At 36.8% G+C, this 18007-nt stretch overlaps 1 protein-coding gene across 3 annotated transcripts in view; it reads right to left on the bottom strand.

Moving 5' to 3' along the window:
• Positions 1–18007, bottom strand: part of LOC122535805 (NAD(+) hydrolase sarm1) — a 153075-nt gene that overhangs the window by 69623 nt on the left and 65445 nt on the right. Inside the window, exon 1 of one of the 3 annotated variants that reach the window (XR_006308267.1) lies at positions 10765–11265. The exons of the other annotated variants lie outside the window; for them this stretch is intronic. The gene's annotated coding sequence lies outside the window, so the exon portion shown is untranslated. Of the gene's footprint in view, positions 1–10764; positions 11266–18007 lie in introns of those variants that run through there. 3 annotated transcript variants of the gene reach the window in all.

Here is an 18007-nt window from a genome sequence, read left to right as displayed (position 1 = left end):
TCACACGTGCACTCTCCAGAGTACATCGTAATCTCAGACGCGTGATTGGCCATTGTCTCGCGAACGTGCAATCTGACAATTAGCCGGCGAGAGAGCGATGCGTCAACGCCGTGACATTTTCGCTTCTGCTTACGCGGATAAAGGCAGGCCGCGGCCTGCGTGACATTTCTGCGACAACAGAAATACGATTCGAGCGACGGCGGGGACCAGAGAGACAGCTCGACATTCGACGCCGAAGAGGAAACCGGTCGCGCGAACTCTGTCGCTTCTATTCGCCTATCATTCGTCGCGAGCAACAGTATTGTACGACTCCGAGAGTCAGCTGGGGGACTTCAGAGCGACGAAAGTTGGAGAGAAATGACGTTCTGTTCTTAGTTTTTTCATCTATCGCGGATTTTTGTGTATGTAGCATGCATCAAATGTAGTACAGTGTTTTATTAATATAGTATAGTATTTTATATAGTATAGCATGGTATAGTATTTTATTAATATAGTATAGTATAGTATAATATTTTATACAATATAGTACAATACAGTAGAGTATAGTACAATACAGTATAGTATAGTACAATATAGTACAATACAGTATAGTATAGTACAATATAGTACAATACAGTATAGTATAGTACAATATAATACAATACAGTATAGTATTATATTTTTATACAGTATAGTATAGTACAGTACAGTAAAATATAGTATAGTATTACACAGTATACTATTATACTAGTATTATACTATACAGTATAGTATCTTTATTGTAGTTTATACAGTATTATCTTTATTGTAGTTTAAAATTTTATAGTAAAAAATTGACAAACGTAGCAGTATGTGTAAGAAAAGATACGAATACCGTTTCGTACTTGCTTGATCATCTGTGGCTCAGGAAGGAAAGAAAGGTGCATGTGCTGTGGAACGTCAATTCAAAAACCAAAGAAAACGCAGTGTTTTCAACATAGGAAAACGTAGTACTACGTTGTTTGAAATCGTCGAAGCACGTAGTGCTACGTGTCGTACAGACGTACGAAAATATTTGCACACTCACGAGTGCAAAAGCCGAGATACCCGTGCCGATTTCAAAAATCGTTCGTGGAATTATTGAAAAATTAAGATTAATAAATCGCTTATTGATTAAGTAAAACAAAACGTGTCACATATTATTGCAATTGATGCTCTAAGTTTTTCTTTCATTGACTAACTACTATTGCAATTAATATCAGTACTCTGGGTTTCTTGTTGAAATAATATTAATGGTACATTTTGGAGAATGTTGAACATGAGAGAATATTGTTCAGTAATGGAGAACAATCGCTACGAGTATTATTTAGTAAAAAAATTATCTTTTACTATATAGACAGATTTCATTATACAAGAGAAATAAAGAATATTGCATATTTTATTAAATTGGGGTAGCCAATGTTTCAGCACAAGCAATCGTAAAGTATGACAGTTTGAATAAATCATTTTCAAGTAATTTTTTCCTGACGAAAAGACAAACTCTTTCTGTTAAAGATCGAATGAATTTGTTGCCCAATCTGGTACAAACTTTGTGGAAATTTTCTTTCTCTTCTCTCGCGGAATCGTAAGTAAAAAAGAAAAAAATCTCGCGTGAGACACGGAGAGAGACTTTTCAATGAGTTCCCGACAGACGAACGATTCGATTTAACAATTCCACGGACGAACTTCGAGACGCTTAGCAAAGTGGATTAATGGGATCACCAGCCGCGTAAATAATTCTTTCATTCCCGCCGATTCATTCATCTACCCAGAGCACGTCGCTTCCTTCTCTCGTCTGCTCGTTCGTAATTACTGTTACGTCACGTCTCTCTTTCTCTCTCTCTCTTAAGAGAGAGAGAGAGTCAGTTTCTCCGTGGCCAGATTAAACGCATCCGGTTCACCGTTTTCACGCGCAAGCCGCTTTTGTGAAAGCGTCGAGATGCATACACACGTACACTATACTATACCCAACGTTCCACGAATTGTTTCGAGTTTCAGCTTTAGCCGGCGTGTTGTACGGACTCTTCCGGACGTTGAACGTTAACCGGAAGTAACCGGCGCCCTGGTGAACGGCGAGTCTCTTGTCGCGCGGGCCACGCTTCATCACGGAAGTCTAGGAAAGTCTAAGACAGTAATCTCTTTTTCGTGTGTCCAGTTCTATCAATTTGGCCAGAAAGTAACTGCGTTTCTTTTTTTTTTTTTTTTCTTTGCGTCTGGGCAAACGAAAGATCATTCTTTTATGAGAAACAAACACTTTATTTAGACGTGTTCATTTCGTTGGATTCGAGCATCAATCAACTTCAAAGTTCTTCTTTCGACAAGAACCATTTGATATCCCCGTCAGTAATTGAATTTAGCAAACGAATTCCAAGAGTCAAGGTCTTTTCAGTTTGTACGCATCAGATAATTTTGTATGAACTTAATATGACGATTTTTTTAATTTTGAAATCGACGCCAAGAACACGAGATCGTGCATTTTCTTCTTCTGAAACAAGCTTGGACAGTTATGCAACGAGTTTGCGGAGTAATTATTCGTTTTCTCCAAATCTTATCTTTAACGTTGGCAATCAGTGTATTTTAAATAAAAATTTATGCACGTGTTTTGCAGAATTTACAGATATACGTACCATTAAATTTAAAAGCCGTAAAAAGATGTTCCGACATTCTAAAAACCTTGACAACGAAATCCAACGCTTATCTAGTATTCACTATGTATTTTAACGCTCCAAAAATATTCTAATTTCTATCGTACAAAAAATAAAAATAAAAATAAATTTTAGAGAATCTTGGAAAAATGTGAGACTACCCCAATAAATTTAAAAACCGTAAAAAGATGTTCCAACATTCTAATAACGAAATTCAACGCTTATCTAGTATATTTACTGTATATTTCAACGCTCCAAAAATATTCTAATTTCTACAAAGATATTGGAGTATTAGAAATTAGAATATTTTGGAGAATATTTTGGAAAAATGTTCGAGTACCGCAAAGACCCTGACACAACGGTGGAACACGCTCTGGGAGGATCCCCGAACTTGCAACTCTCGGTAATTTAGTAGCAGTTACACTTAACGAGCAACGCCTGTCGCTTGATTGTCTCAACGAGGCGGCTCCTCCACCCTTTCCCTCCCCCCTCCCGCCCCTCGGAGTGCTCACCACCTCGAAAGAGGCAGACGAAGAAACCGTACGGTAGAAACGGAAAAAGAAAACCACGGCTGGTGGTAATGGGAACGAGCAAGAGGATCCTCCTCGTGGCGAGCGACGAAAGGACAGAGAAAAGAGAAAAGAGAAAGGAGAGGAAAGGGAGGAAAGGAAAGAGGGAGAAAGAGAGAGCGAGTCGCCCACAGGGAACGGATGTTGGGTCGACAGGGTCACCTCTCCGACAAAATGAATCTTTTATGCCTCGCGCGCTCGCTTTTACGACGTCCTCGAGAACGAACAGCTCTCTCTCTCTCTCTCTCTCTCTCTCTCTATTTTACAGTTTCGTTTGGAGAGTGGACCAGACGGTGAACGATTAACCCGTTCAGCTCTGGCCGCTTTTATTTACGCCAGAGTGCGCAAAGTTTGTATTTCTACCGAAGATGTTACGTTTCTGGTATAGGGGTAGTGATCTGTTAATACAGTATAACCAACGAACTTGGATTTTTATGTATTTATTAAAAAATTACGCAAATTAGGTAAATCAATGGTCTCAGGTTCCATTTTTCGAATAATTAAACAATAACATTTATATAAAATATAAAATATAAAAATAAAATATAATAATATATAAAAGTATAAAAATATAAAATTGCACAAATAGTATGATAAGATATTTATGAACAGATCTTTGGACTTTTTTGCAAATTCGTACTTTAAATGTAACTTACAAGGTAGAATTCAGAAAGAAAATCTTTTCATTTCATCTACCAAATACTGCAAAGTAATATACTTTACTTCAGATATTTGCGTAGTATTACCAGCTGATAAATATTTGATTAATGTTGCTAATTATTAAAATAAATGTGTCAGATCCCCAGAATCGTTGTGCTTTACACTACATGCTCTATTTTCGATTTTAATTGTGTATAACGTTATAATTAATCAATTTCTAATTGCCGATTGACTTTCTCTCAGCTGGATTTCTTTCTTTTGCAACGAACGTAACAATACAGTAAGTATACGAACTATGAAACAAATTACTATGAAAGGAAAACGAAATAAATTAACAAAAAAGATTCTTTAGCTACCGATTCGTAATTTTACATTGGCTTCACTCGAAAATATGGAACTTTTCAGTGATTCTTTAATCTTCCGATTTAAAAAATTAATTAATTTATTGTACCTTTGAAATTAAAACTTCCATGCATCGAAAAATTAAAAAAAAAATATATATATATACACTATTCGTAAAATTGTTAATTTTCTTTACAAAAACAGTCCAGAATTTTTTTTGAACACACACAAACACACATACACACGTGAAAGCAAAATTCAGTTTGAAGGCTGTGGCTTTAAGGGCAAAAGAAAAAAAAAAAAAAAAAAAAAAAAACGACGGACAAAATGTGAAAGGCGGGCATCCTCCTTTTAGTAGGAGGACATTGATATTAATGCTGCTTTAACGATCCACGAAGGATCCATTTAATGAACGCGATCGTCGCGTGCCACGAGCCACCCTGTTATTCAATTTAATACCGGCACCGTCGGCTTTCGATCCCGCCACTTACAGTCGACGTATTCGTGTTGCGTATAACAAAATTAGAGTCACGTCAAACGATCATTTGTTAAATACGCGCGTCATTCGTAACGTTTCCTTGTCACTCGCCTGTGGAGACGAAATTCATTTTATCATTTCTAGAAATTTGCTAACTAATTTGTTATAGATATCAGAGAGTATCAGATATATAAACATACATTTGAGTATACTAGAGATTATAACGTTGTAGAGTATACTGGAGATTATAACATAACCCTTGAAATTTGTTCTCGAACGAACTCGTCGAAAGTAAAATTAATATCAATACGAAAACTCACAAAATGTGCTGTTGAAATTCTCACTCGAGCTAATTCGTGATGTTCGGAGTATTAATAAATCGCATCGTTAAATCAAGCGCCAATGTCATGTTTTCTTCGTCAAAAATCTTCTCGCAATGGGGCCATTTGTTCCTCGGAGCGAGACGGGTCTCGTTTTTTAAAGCGAGGTTCTCGAAATCGGCCGTGCCAATGACAAATTACCACGTGCGAAGAAACGCGAACGAGCCGCGCGACACTCGCGATAAAATGCGATTCGCGAACTAAAGGGGAAGACTAACGAGAGCAGCGGGAGAAGAATATCTCGCACGAATGTTTTCCTGCTACACTCGGGAAACGTTGCTAAATTTAAACGGGACCTAAATCCGACGCATTTAAAACGAGACAACGAGTCGAATGCAACCGGCCAGCCTCACTCTGCCGACGTCAGAAAAATTGGACGTTGGTCGTGACACGTGTTTCAAGAGGCCATTTTCATGTCTTCGTGACTTCCCTTTAAACTTGTAGCCACGATTCCAATTTTTCAACGAAAATTTGAACGACTTTTTTCTGCAGAGATTTCTCATTTTTTTGATTCCGACGATGAGGAAATTTTACTGCTCCAACATGCGGATACATTCAGCGCCGCGTCAGAATAAAATTAACATCCGATCGTTCATCGGAAAAGAAATTTTTTAAAGTACAAAGAAATATAATACCTTCTATTAAAACTTGAACTTTCTTTAATTAATTGATGGATCTGATAGCAAGTAAATGAATAATTTTTAAAATCAAATCATATTAACATCCTCGTCCTATCATCTTTACAGTGAATTTTTTGAAACAGTAAATCAGAAACATGTTCGTTTTATGCCACTTTTATGTCGTAAATGACAAAATTAAAGCTAAACGTGTGAATAAGTAATGTACTCCTGACGATTGTCTCGTGTATCAAAAATGATGTGAATAATGTATTAAAAATAATTAATAAATCACAAAATAATAAACAGTGTATTAAAAAAACCATTGGAAGTTGGACGAGGCTAATTTTATCTACACTGATCACATCATTATCTATCATTATCTACACTCGTACAATTTTCAAGTACAAATCTGGCTGCGAAGAAAATTATACAAGGGCACAGACAGAAATTTCTTTCCAATGCAAATAGATTATTCTATTGCCGGCGGCAGTAAAACTTAAAGTGCGAATAAAACGATAGAAAAATCAATTTTCTGAGCAACAGGTTGAAAATATCCTGCAATGCAAACGTAAACTCGCATCACGTTTATCCAGCTGCCAAATAAAAATTGATCCTGGCTTGAAGAACATTCGGGATGGTGATCACGGGAACGATATTAAACGCGACTACGAGCTAGATCACGAGGAACCTTTTTTTGGGCGAACAGATCGCGGTCCTGGGTTTAACAAACTCGGCCCGGTTTCAAGTTACGTAAGCAATCGGGAGTCCGCGAATCTCGCTGAAAAGATTTTACCAGACGTAAAGGCCGGTCGAAATAACTTTGGCCAGTGGCCAGCGAAAAAAAGAAAAAAAAAAAGAAGAAAAGAAAATATCGGCTGGACGATTGTTTCGCGCGTGTCCGTCCACACCGTTTCGACGATGTTACCTCGCGACGAAACACGGTCACGTTCACGGTCGTGCGTGACCATTGAATATGGGCGTGTGTCTGTGAACTTCCTAAACGAAAGGACGTTCCTTTATACATTAATAAATCATCCATGAATTATAAATACTGGAATCTTTAATATTATTAAATATCTTTAATAATAAAAACTTTAATATTATTAAATATCTTTAATAATAAAAACTTTAATATTATTAAATATCTTTAATCTTTAAAAATCTTTAATATTATTAAATTTCTATATTTTATAATTATATGAATAAATTTAAAATTATTTATATACGTATGAAATTTAATATTTCTAAAATATTGAAATTTAATAATATTTAATAATATATAATAATATAATTAATAATATAATTTAATAATATAATAATATAATAATATAATAATATACTAATATATAATAATATAATTTAATAATATAATAATATAATAATATTTAATTCTGTTATATAAATTTAATAAATTAAATAATGGCAATGAAAATACTAAAGTACAAAATATTAAATAAAAAAAAGACTTTCAGTGCCTTTCTATTTTATGATATATCCAAGCAGACATGGAGCGATTCTACATGCAAGAATAAGAAAGAATAACATTTTCTCGGCTATAGTAACGCGTCGTTTTCGAGAAAATCGATTTTGAAATTCGGCCAAGTGTACGTGTAGCAACCTTTGCCCAAACGCGTTTATACGCGGATAAACATTGGCGCATTTCGATAAATAATACTTTGTTCTGACGAGTAAAAAGTATAGCGTTAAATATTGAGTTTGAAAAAAAAAAACAATGAAGAATTATGAATGTAACCGATCGATAATATGTTCAGACTGATTGGATCAAAGTGTAAATTTCGTTGGATGAACGTGGACGATGTTCTTTGTTGGCGAACGTTTGAGATATTTTCATGCCTGGTCTGACGTGATTTGGAATACTTTATTTCGAAAATTCTTACATAGCGCTAAGTAAATACGTATTTTCGTAAACCGTCACGTTGGAATGTTATGAAGTTAACAAAATATGTGCTAGAATGCCATTAAACTAACATTCGAATTGTATGATATACATTTACGAATATCATTGAGACTAGAATTCCGTTTCATTTTTCTGAAGTGTAACAAGAGTCTCCTCAACTATTTGCTAATATAAAATACGAGAGATAGAAATTGATTTGTAACGTGTAATAAAATAATATAAATAAATAACACTATACGCGTATTTTTACGTAAATTTATATTATTTTATAATTTCATTTACATCAATTTACGTTATTATTATATCACAAATAAATTTCCATCTCTTAAATGGAAAATTTTATATCAGCAAACATAGTCCATTTGTTGCCATTAGCTTTTCGTACATCTGTGCAAGCGAAATTAAAAATGAAAAACTGAAGATTAATTATTTCAAAGTCACACGCACGTTTCTATCAATCGCGAAAACAAGTCTAGAATCCATCCAATTAGGCTAGCATTGATTAATAAAAAGAGCGGTGCCATAAGGGATGAATCACTACGGAGGCAAAGGTTGTTCGCGAAATCGAGCTCCAAACAGTCTGAGGATCCTACCGCGTGTCTATGTACATTGAACCTGAAAGGATTTTAATCTGCTGCACGTCTTCGCAATCTTGTTCCGAGAAACTTTTGACGTAGCACTAACTTTAGAGACGTTCTGACGTAGAGGCACGGAGGCGTTTTCACGAAGCAAGCCCATGTCGATACTATTTTCACTAAGGTAGCCATAGAAAGCCTCTGACGTACGACCACGTCCGGCCGTATCGAATCAATTTTTCTCCCATCGAGTCTCAATGCTTCCCCAAACCAAATAGCTTCGAGTTTAAATCTCTTTTCACGCGAGTTAGGCGCAATATCCTACAGTATAATTTTGGAGACTCGATAACTCGAATCTTACTTTATTAATTAGCAAAGTAACGACTTTTTTTTATTAATTAGCAGAGAATATAAATATAAATATATATATATATAAATTATTTAATAATATATATTAATATATTATATTATTAATAATATAATATACTATATTATATTATATTATTAATAATAATAATAATATAATATAATATAATATAATTGTTATTAATAATATTAAAATAATATACATAATATACATAAATTAATTTGGCAATTAGAGGATAAAAGTCGCTTAATATAACGAGTAATCGTGTTTAACTTTCTGCTGAGAAAATTTTTTTCAAGTATCGATCCTTTATAACGTATAAAACACATACATTTGCCAATATAAATTATATTTGTTGCAAATAGCAAAGTGTATTTTCGAAATCTTTCATCGAGAGAATAGAAATTTTCAGACGCCCCTATCTGTGTCTTTCTTTCGATTTATAGAGCACAAACTTGTACCACTTGAATGAAAAATCGTGAATCACACCGATCTTCGGTTACACGTCCTCGTCTCTCGACAGATTCGCATAATAAATGGAATTCCATCGCGCAGTAAACACACAAGACAAATAAATGCGTAACTGCGTAACTGTCGAATCCTTCAACAACGATATTCAAGTGCTGTTGACCGCTTTTTTACGATGTTTCCTCGAATTAATGATAAGTATGTACAGTGTCCTTGATCGCTCAGTTGGTTCGCCTGCTCGTCGGATTAACGGTTTCACCGGTTAGGTTGTTTGTTCAGGGAACACATGTACTTGGTTTACGGTCGTGTTAAAATTCACTTACTCCTTGATCGAAGGGTGTATGTATGTTTTTAACGTGATTTTTAATTTATAACGTTGTCAGAAGCTATGTCGAATAATAATGTTGCAGCCAAACAGTAGTTTTGAGTTATATAGGGCTGTAATAAATTATTAAAATTTGGAGTATTTAACAGAGTGAACAGAGATCGAATAGAATATTTAAAGGAGTAATTAGGTCATTCAATATTATTTATCGCTATTTATTTTTACGTTCCAAGAGTTTATTTTCGAATTACTTACAAACAAAACAGAATAGCAATGTTACATAGATATAACGTTCCTAACACCGCGAATCTCACAAAAGGTACATCAGTTTCATGTTTGGGATATCTATTCAATTTTTGGCAACAGTGAACTAATTTGGTGGCAGAACACAGTGAACTTTGGTGAATGAAATAATTTGATATTTTTAAGACAGAATTCGAAGAATTATAATGATAAGGTCACAATCAATTTGGTGACAGCATATTTTAATCGATAAATTCTGCCGATAGAATACAGTGGAATTTGATGACAAAATTTCTCAATGAACGAATTTGGATGATAGAACAGAAGGACAGAAATTTTAAAAACTGAACGAATTTCAGTGACGGATGTAGAATGAATTTTGAGGGCAGGATTTCGACAGACAATAATGAATTCAGCTGATAGAATGGCTCTCTGTCACGAAATGTGCCAAATATTGGAACAAAAGATTCAATTGGAATAAGAGATTCAGAAATGCAATTTATATAAACTAAATTACTTTTGTAATTTACTAAATTATGTATGCATTGTTATGTTCATATGTATTAATAATAATAATAATATATATTATATATATTATATACATCACATTATATATATTACGTATGTACGTATTTACTAAATTAACCCCTTGCGCTGGCAACTGATTGCGGACCATAACGAGTGACCAAACCGTGTACAATAATTTGTCGCTTTCTTTTTGAACTCGCCGGTATATCATTGGACAGAAATTGCTAAGAAGTTTATTAAGAATAAATTAATTATTTATTTTGCCTAGGTTGATAGTTAAATATACTTAAAACTGAGAAAATTTTGCAATTTTGGGGCAAAAGATTTTCATTCCAGCGCAAGACGTTAACTAAATTACGCACTGTTAAAAGATTGAAAAGAATGGAGCAAAGTACGACACGTACGCGACGAATGATACCTGACGATACTTTCGAAACGCGAATAACGCGGATGTATGTTGCCACGCTTAGAAAAAAAGATCGCTACGAGGCAATTGAATCTTCTACAACTTTGTATACGCCTGAAAAATGTCTCTGAAGAAATTCCAAATACCAAAGTCAAATTCTAATCACCGAGGCCACCGAACTTGTATAAGCAAAATTCATGGAAATACCTCGAGCGGGGATGTTTTCGAACGTCGTGTATTTACCTTGGTATGCAGACCCGAGAAGAAAGTGCGTTGTGGAGCGGAGTACGACGACATGTTGATCTTGTTGACGACCATTGTCATGGCAGCACGAAAACGTGTTCCCTCGTTCGATCGATTTCTTTCGTTATCTCGAACACTTTTTCAATTGGCACGCGACTCCTCGTTCCGTGCCAGCGTCGACGCTCCCTCGCTCATTCGAACAGTCCACGCGCCTCCTTGTGTCCATGCACCAACATGCGGAACAACCACTGTCTTCCTCTTCTTCTTTCTCTCACACAATCGAGCAACATGAACGAAAAAACGCGCTCATCCGACGTGCTTCTCTGTCATGCTACCGGTTTGAATGACTTAGATGGAATCCACTCGTCGGAAAATATCGTCAGAGTATCTGTCTCGGTACACCAGAATACGTGATTTAATCTGTAACGAGTAAATGTTGCGAGAAACACGAAATATCGGAGAAGCAGATACCGAAACCGAGAACGTGAACGAAGTGAGGTACGCGCGACACTGACGGCTGCGCGCGGCGCAGTCACTTATATAGCCTCCCCACCACCGACTGGCGCGACCAATGAGAGAGCGGCCGGGGCGCGCGCCGGCCTGGCGCGTAGATACGAACAGTGGCGGCGTATCTGGACGTGCGGCGATCTCGCCGTGACCTTCGAACTTTGAGGGCTGTGTCTAGCGCGATACAAAGCAGCTACGAGAAGGGATAGAGTGCCGATCATTGGAGGCTATTCGATGAAAACGAACGTGGAGAGGCTGGTGGTAGGGCAGCTAAGGCTGGGATACAGGCAAACGAGAAGTTCGATCGACCAAGCAACTGCCTCCGTGGATTCCTCGGTTTCCAGGAGATTTCGAATTGTGTAGATATTTCTCATAGGAGTCGTGTCGGCCATTTTTATTTCAACTGGCATCCGTGGATCGTTCGGGCGAGAAACCACGAAAATTTGCTCGTTTTTAATTTTATCATCGATCTCTAACATAGAACAACGAACGCAAAGTACAAAATGAAATTTCAGTAACGAAATTAGATCTTAAATTTCAATAAACTATGATAATTTACGTATAACGGGATAGTACTATTTGTAGATTGATACGATGACGAAAGAATCGTAAAAATTTGCTAACATCGTGAAAAATATACTTTTTTCTTTTTACAATCGAAGATCCTTTTCATCGAGAAAAAAGAAGTGTTAATTAAACGACGTTTGGACACGATGCTGTATAATGTGATATATTTTGGACTCTAAAACGAGTTTTCGATAAGTTTCTCAATCTTTTTATCGAAACCTTCTTTTTTACTTTTTAATTAAAAAACGTGTTAATTCGTTTAAAACGAATATCTCGAACAGTTTCAATATTTGATTTTGAATGGCTCGCGGGCTGTTCTGTGCGTCAGTGCGGGTTTTGGCACATTTCGCAGATCCTTCGCGGCGGAAGCATAAATTCGACCGTATTACCGCACACACAGGGTAATAAATACGCTGCAGATTTTGGTTTCAACATCTCTTGTCGTATTTTATTTGAAAGCGTGTCATTGTTTTATCGTGTTATGTCACTTTGAACCCGGGACAAAATTATTAGCGCGCGTTCTATTTTTGTATAAGACAAGTTTCTTTGTATATATTTATAATAAATTTTCAAACCTCTGTCATATATCACAATACCCTGAGCGAAAATAAATCGTTCCTCATATTGAATAAGTCTCCAAATTCGAATTTAAAATTTATCTTTGACTTTAAAAATTAAGTCTATTACCAAATGAATTCGAAAAAAATTAAAAGAAGAATAATTCAATCTCTCTCCAATATTGCGTAACGTTGAATCAATAATTTAAGAAGAAGAAATTATCGAAACAAGTCGCGAAGTGCTATCTGGCCAAGCTATTAGAAAAATAATGCGTCTCTAGGAGAAAAAAAACCAGGAAGCTTCAGTTACTGGACGCAGAAGTGCGCGACTGACGCTTGAAAGCCATAGGGTCCAATTACAAAAATTTACATAAAAACTGCCAGGTGGACGACGAATGGAGCGAAAAAGGGAAAACAAAAAACAAAAAAAAAAAAAAAAAAGAAAAGAGACTGCATCAATTTCCATCTCGTTATGGATCGCGTAATGGATAGATGCGCGTCAAGTAGAACCGTCAACCTTGCCAACAGCGATATTCTAGCTGTTGATTCTCCTCGATGCGATGATTAGCCGTGACTTCCACCGAGTAGGGTATGTACCAAAGCCTATAATTTTCTGTGGCAAGTTGTGCGTGCGGTATGCAAACGAACCTCCCTCCGTGGTTCTCCCATTTGCAACCAAATGTGCTCGATTTTCCACTCCACTTGATTACGAAGAATCGAACAACACTTCCCCTATTTACAATTAAACATCCTCGATTCATTCTACAGTTGGTCCTGAAGGTTAAGATACCGTGGCTTTTCTGATTTCATTTCTCAGATTAGTAACATGAAATTTTGAAATATGTATTGTTAAACAAACCAAAGGAAATGAATTGTTAATGGAACGTGTTAAGATTGTGACTGTTGATGATCAAAGTGTAACATTTATAAAGATATTAAAAGTTACATTGAGATTGCAGATTTAGATATTTAAGAGAATGCAGCAGAAAGGATAAATTTTTATTTTGAGATTATTAATGTATATATTGTTATTTATATGGAAACGAAAGATCTGATGATCTTTGGAAGAAAAGCCAGCCACCGAACGTCTTCGATTCAAGGAAACGAAGTTAATTTCGTACGTGGTTCTCGCCGTTTCCGTCTGATGGATCGATCGTTCGCTTCCGGTTTTGCATGACCCACTGATTATGAGTCAACTTCGAGCGTTACTATGAAAAGAAACACTGTGCGACGTGTTCCACGATCACGTTCCCAAGGAATAAACAGCGCGAATACTTTCCCTCTTCCAGTTTATTATTAAAAGTTCCGGCTATGTGTTTAACATCCGCCTTGTTTGCTGACGATTAAATGAAATATTTTTCAATATTTCCTATTGCGATTTGAACGCGTGTGGAATTTTTGAGAAACAACGCCACGTTTTCGGCAATGCGACAAAATTCCAGGTTTAATTATTGATTGAAAATAAAACATTAAATCGAGAGTCTTCTTTAACTTTTAAAAATTTTAAAATCTAACAAATTTCTCAAAGATCGTGTAACAAATCCTCGACAATGTTAACAGCGACGATACGACAAAATTTGAATTTAAATTTAAAATCTTGAATCATCATTTCTCTAGAAACGTGGTTGCTCTATTTTTACGATTCTTTTCCGGAATACTTTTCCCAGATTTTTACGACGAAAGTGACAATCGTGGTTTTCATCGTTACCGATCCTTGGCACTATTTTTTTGAAGGGTTCGTCGAAAATCAACGAGTCCATGTTTCCTTTCAGACATAAAGTCCAAAATTTATAAAATCATCCCTTTAACAATTTTAATAAATTCCTTTAACTAGTTCCGACTAGAATCACAAATCACTGGTTGAAACTTCAAAACTATTTAAATAATTCGAATTAAATTAGCATTACCATCCTGATATTGAAAGAATTATAGAATAGTTCACCCTTCGGCAATTTCACTCAATTTTCCGTTTTTTAATTCTTTTAACTCTAAACGTTGAAAAAGAAAGAAAAATAAAAAACTGTAAATTGTAAAAACCTACTGTGTATTGTTACTGTAAGAAGAAATTTCTAAGCTACCTAAAATAATTTTAACAAAATTAAATTATAGTTAAATTGTAATTAAATTAAATTAAATTAAATTAAAGTTAATTAAATTTAATTAAATTACAGTTAAATTAAATCTACAACCAATTTTTCAATGTTGTACACTAGAATCTATCCTCCTTCATTGTTTTCACAAATTCACTGATTCTGCCGTTGAGAAGAGAGACAGAAGGATTAGAAATGATCCTAATCGAAATCGTTCGACGACAGTTAGACAAACACACCGACAAAGCGGTTGCCAAAGGGGGGGGCGCGCCGTTCCATCGGTTCACCGTGAACTTTGACACGGTAAATCAGGAGCAGGCGTCGGCGAATCGCGCTCGGTCGCGTCCCGACGCCATTAATTTTGCCTCGCGAGCACGATGATGGAGCCTGGAGGTGGGGGGGAGTTCCTATTTGCGACCACGTGAAAAGAAAACGACCTGGAACGCTTCAGAGGGATCGCAAAAGGGAAAAGAAACGAGGGTACCAGTGAACCAGGCATCGGCGTCAAGGAGTCGCGTGTAAATTTATCTTCAAGCGAGTCGTACGCGGGCCTTTCTTCGTACGCCGAACTTTCTGTCGATTCCACCGACCTTCCGCGAGTTTCAACAACTTTCCCCTACAACCCCTCCGAGTTCGTTGCCACGAATTACGTTCTTCGTCGAAATTCTATTGGTTGGACGAAAAGTAAAATTGCGTTTTTCTTTTTTCTTTTTTTTTTTTTTTTTTTTCTTTCTAATCGATACACGTGTGTATCTTAAAATGCAGCCAACTCTTTCATTCTAAGCAGCGAATTTATTCTGCAATATTCGATAGCTGATCGTTTCAGAGAAACGCTCGTTTTAGGAAAAGACAATGCAAAAATTATTCGTTAACAATTGTTTCCTTGGCGTCGATTTCGAGATGGAAAATTACGGAGCGTTTTGTTTTATTACTTCAGGAAAAAAAAAAAAAAAAACGCTGTGCAAAAGAATAATTTAATCATAAAAAAATTATCTAATGTGTATGGTGAAGACGCTTTCAAACTACGATAGTGTCAGAATTGGTTAACAATATCGGTTAACAATATCGAGTGGAGCAGTTACCAGAGAATGTCATTTCGACGTTAGCACGTGGCAAAGCGAGCGGAAGATTAGCGTGAAAATCAGTCGCGAATAAATTGAATCGCGTTGATCGAATTAACGAGGCAATTTGTCACGCGACCGATGCGCGAAACGGCACACGAACGCTCCGGGAGTCCCTTCAGCGCGTGTCCTCGCTAAATTTCGCCAAGCGAGCCGAACAATTGAACCATTAACCGAGGAGACGTTAGTCACTCCCCAGCTAAGTTGGATCTTCACAGCTAAATCAACCATTTTCATCCGTACTTTTTTTTTTTCTTTTTTTTTTGGCCCGGTGCAGCCTCGCCATCTTAAAAGAAACATCGTGATTTCAACTGTCGTTTAAGAAGTCTTCTTCTTTTCGATGTTTTTTAGTGTTGCCGTCGTATTTTCTATTTCAAATTATAATCTCCAATTATATCAAGAATTGTCAATTAAAAAATTCAAACAGTAATCGGAAGTGTTTACTTACAATATTTTTCGTCCCAAAGTTGCAATATTTTCTCGATTTAAAATATAAGATTTAAATAATTTCTAAAAAGAAAGCGACGGACTATTGTATACGGTTTGGTCACTCGTTATGGTCCGTGAACCAGTTGCCAGCGCAAATTAATTAAAATTGAGAAAATTGTCCAGGTACAAACCTCGAATGTCTCCAACTCTCTCCAAACACTGAACTCTCGCGGAAAGAAAATCGAGGGATTGTTCTAAATTAACGACGAAATACGCTGAAAGCGAATTATATCGTTTAAATAACAAAGCCTGTTCCTTTCTAATCTGCCTAACAATTGATAATTGACAAATTCAAATTCTGTCGAACAGAAGCGTACCAAAAGTGAAAAAAAAAATTGACATTCAACTTGGTGAATATCATGGTATAATCAAATTTGCCCGGACAGACAGTCCCAGTGTCGATTCTTTGATGTATCCGATCATCGACGCGAAATTAACGCGGTTACCACTATTTCCGTGGATCGATCCAGCCGACTCGTTGTCTTTTTTTCATTTTCACGGCGCGATACGCATCGGTAGCGCCGGCGGCGATCAATTGCTCAAACATCGCAAATTATTGCACAAGCATGTTACGTGACTAAACATTCGTGGCAGATGGAAGAGGAGCGGAGGAAAAAAAAAAAAAAGGGGCGCAAATTACAGTTGCGCGCTATTAGCGATCGTTTCGTCTCCTTTCCTCTTTGTTCCTCCTCGCTTCCTCTTGGTCGACACTTGGCCGATCAAGATCGTTTCTCTCGGACGCGCGCGAAAACGTTCATCGTGCCACGGACGTACGGGGCCGATAATCGATCGATCGCTTCCAGCGTTTACACACGTACGTGTGCAACGCGTTTTGCTACCAGTTGGTTGGGCTTGATACTAGCTGGAATTCTTTGATCAACTACCTGCAACTAGTGGACGACCAAAGCGTAGAATTTCCATTACATTCAGAGGTTCATTGAAATGAACTTTCGTTTACGTATATTTTGCGAGAAATCATTTAACCTTCTTGCGCTGGAATGACGTGCACGTCGAGAATTTTTTGTCCCAAAATTGCAATACAGTCTCAATCATTTCTGTCCAGCGATATCACGCCAGCGAGTTCAAAAGGAAAGCGACGAATCTATTGTATACGGTTTGGTCACTCGTTATGGTCCGCCAATCAGCTGCCAGCGCAAGTGGTTAAATCTCCAGGTAATACGTCTTGCTTACAAAATTACAAATTGACCACTCGCTGTGACCATTTTGTCAGTTCGTTACGTGTCAAACTGATTTAAATCGAAACATTCCTCTCTCACTACGTTGCTAATGAAATTTAAAAAAAATCTTTAAATGAAATACACAATGATCAAACACGGTTATCACAGAAAACCTATGTATAATATCACACACTCAATCTACATGTATACATACAAAAACACGTTACAAAATGGAATACCAACGAGTCTATAATTCCTAAAGATCTCTTACTAAATATGGGATATCTCTTTCTTTGGAAAACTCGAAGAACGTCTGAACGTTTATCGAGTTTCCATCGTGTCCCGAATAATTCAAACGGTCGAGGCCTGTGCCTTCCGGCCGATCCCTTGGATTCCATTCCTCGCGCGTTTTGGCAGAGCCGGATCATACTTGAATATTCGCTGTCGTTGGCAACGCGTTTGCGTAAGTTTGGCAAAATTCCAGCCGAACCGGCGGGCTCCGGAGGTTACGTTACGCACCTGTTTCGCTGCCAATTTTCTCATCGCGACCCGCGAAAACGGAGAACGGCCGCCAAACGACCATCAAAACAAGGAAGATGAAGAGGAAGAGGAAGATCGTCTCGTACGTGTTACACTGTCGTGTTTTAAATTTGTCGTAAATTTAATACGTGGCTCGTCGAGTTCGCCGAATTTTTTATCGAGCTACCGAAACCAGATGTTAGTCAATTTCTACG

Source organism: Frieseomelitta varia, unplaced genomic scaffold, assembly GCF_011392965.1.
Source record: "Frieseomelitta varia isolate USP_RPSP 00005682 unplaced genomic scaffold, Fvar_1.2 scaffold_773, whole genome shotgun sequence".
Taxonomy (NCBI): Eukaryota; Metazoa; Arthropoda; class Insecta; order Hymenoptera; family Apidae; genus Frieseomelitta; species Frieseomelitta varia.
This window is presented reverse-complemented; position numbering and strand designations above follow the sequence as displayed.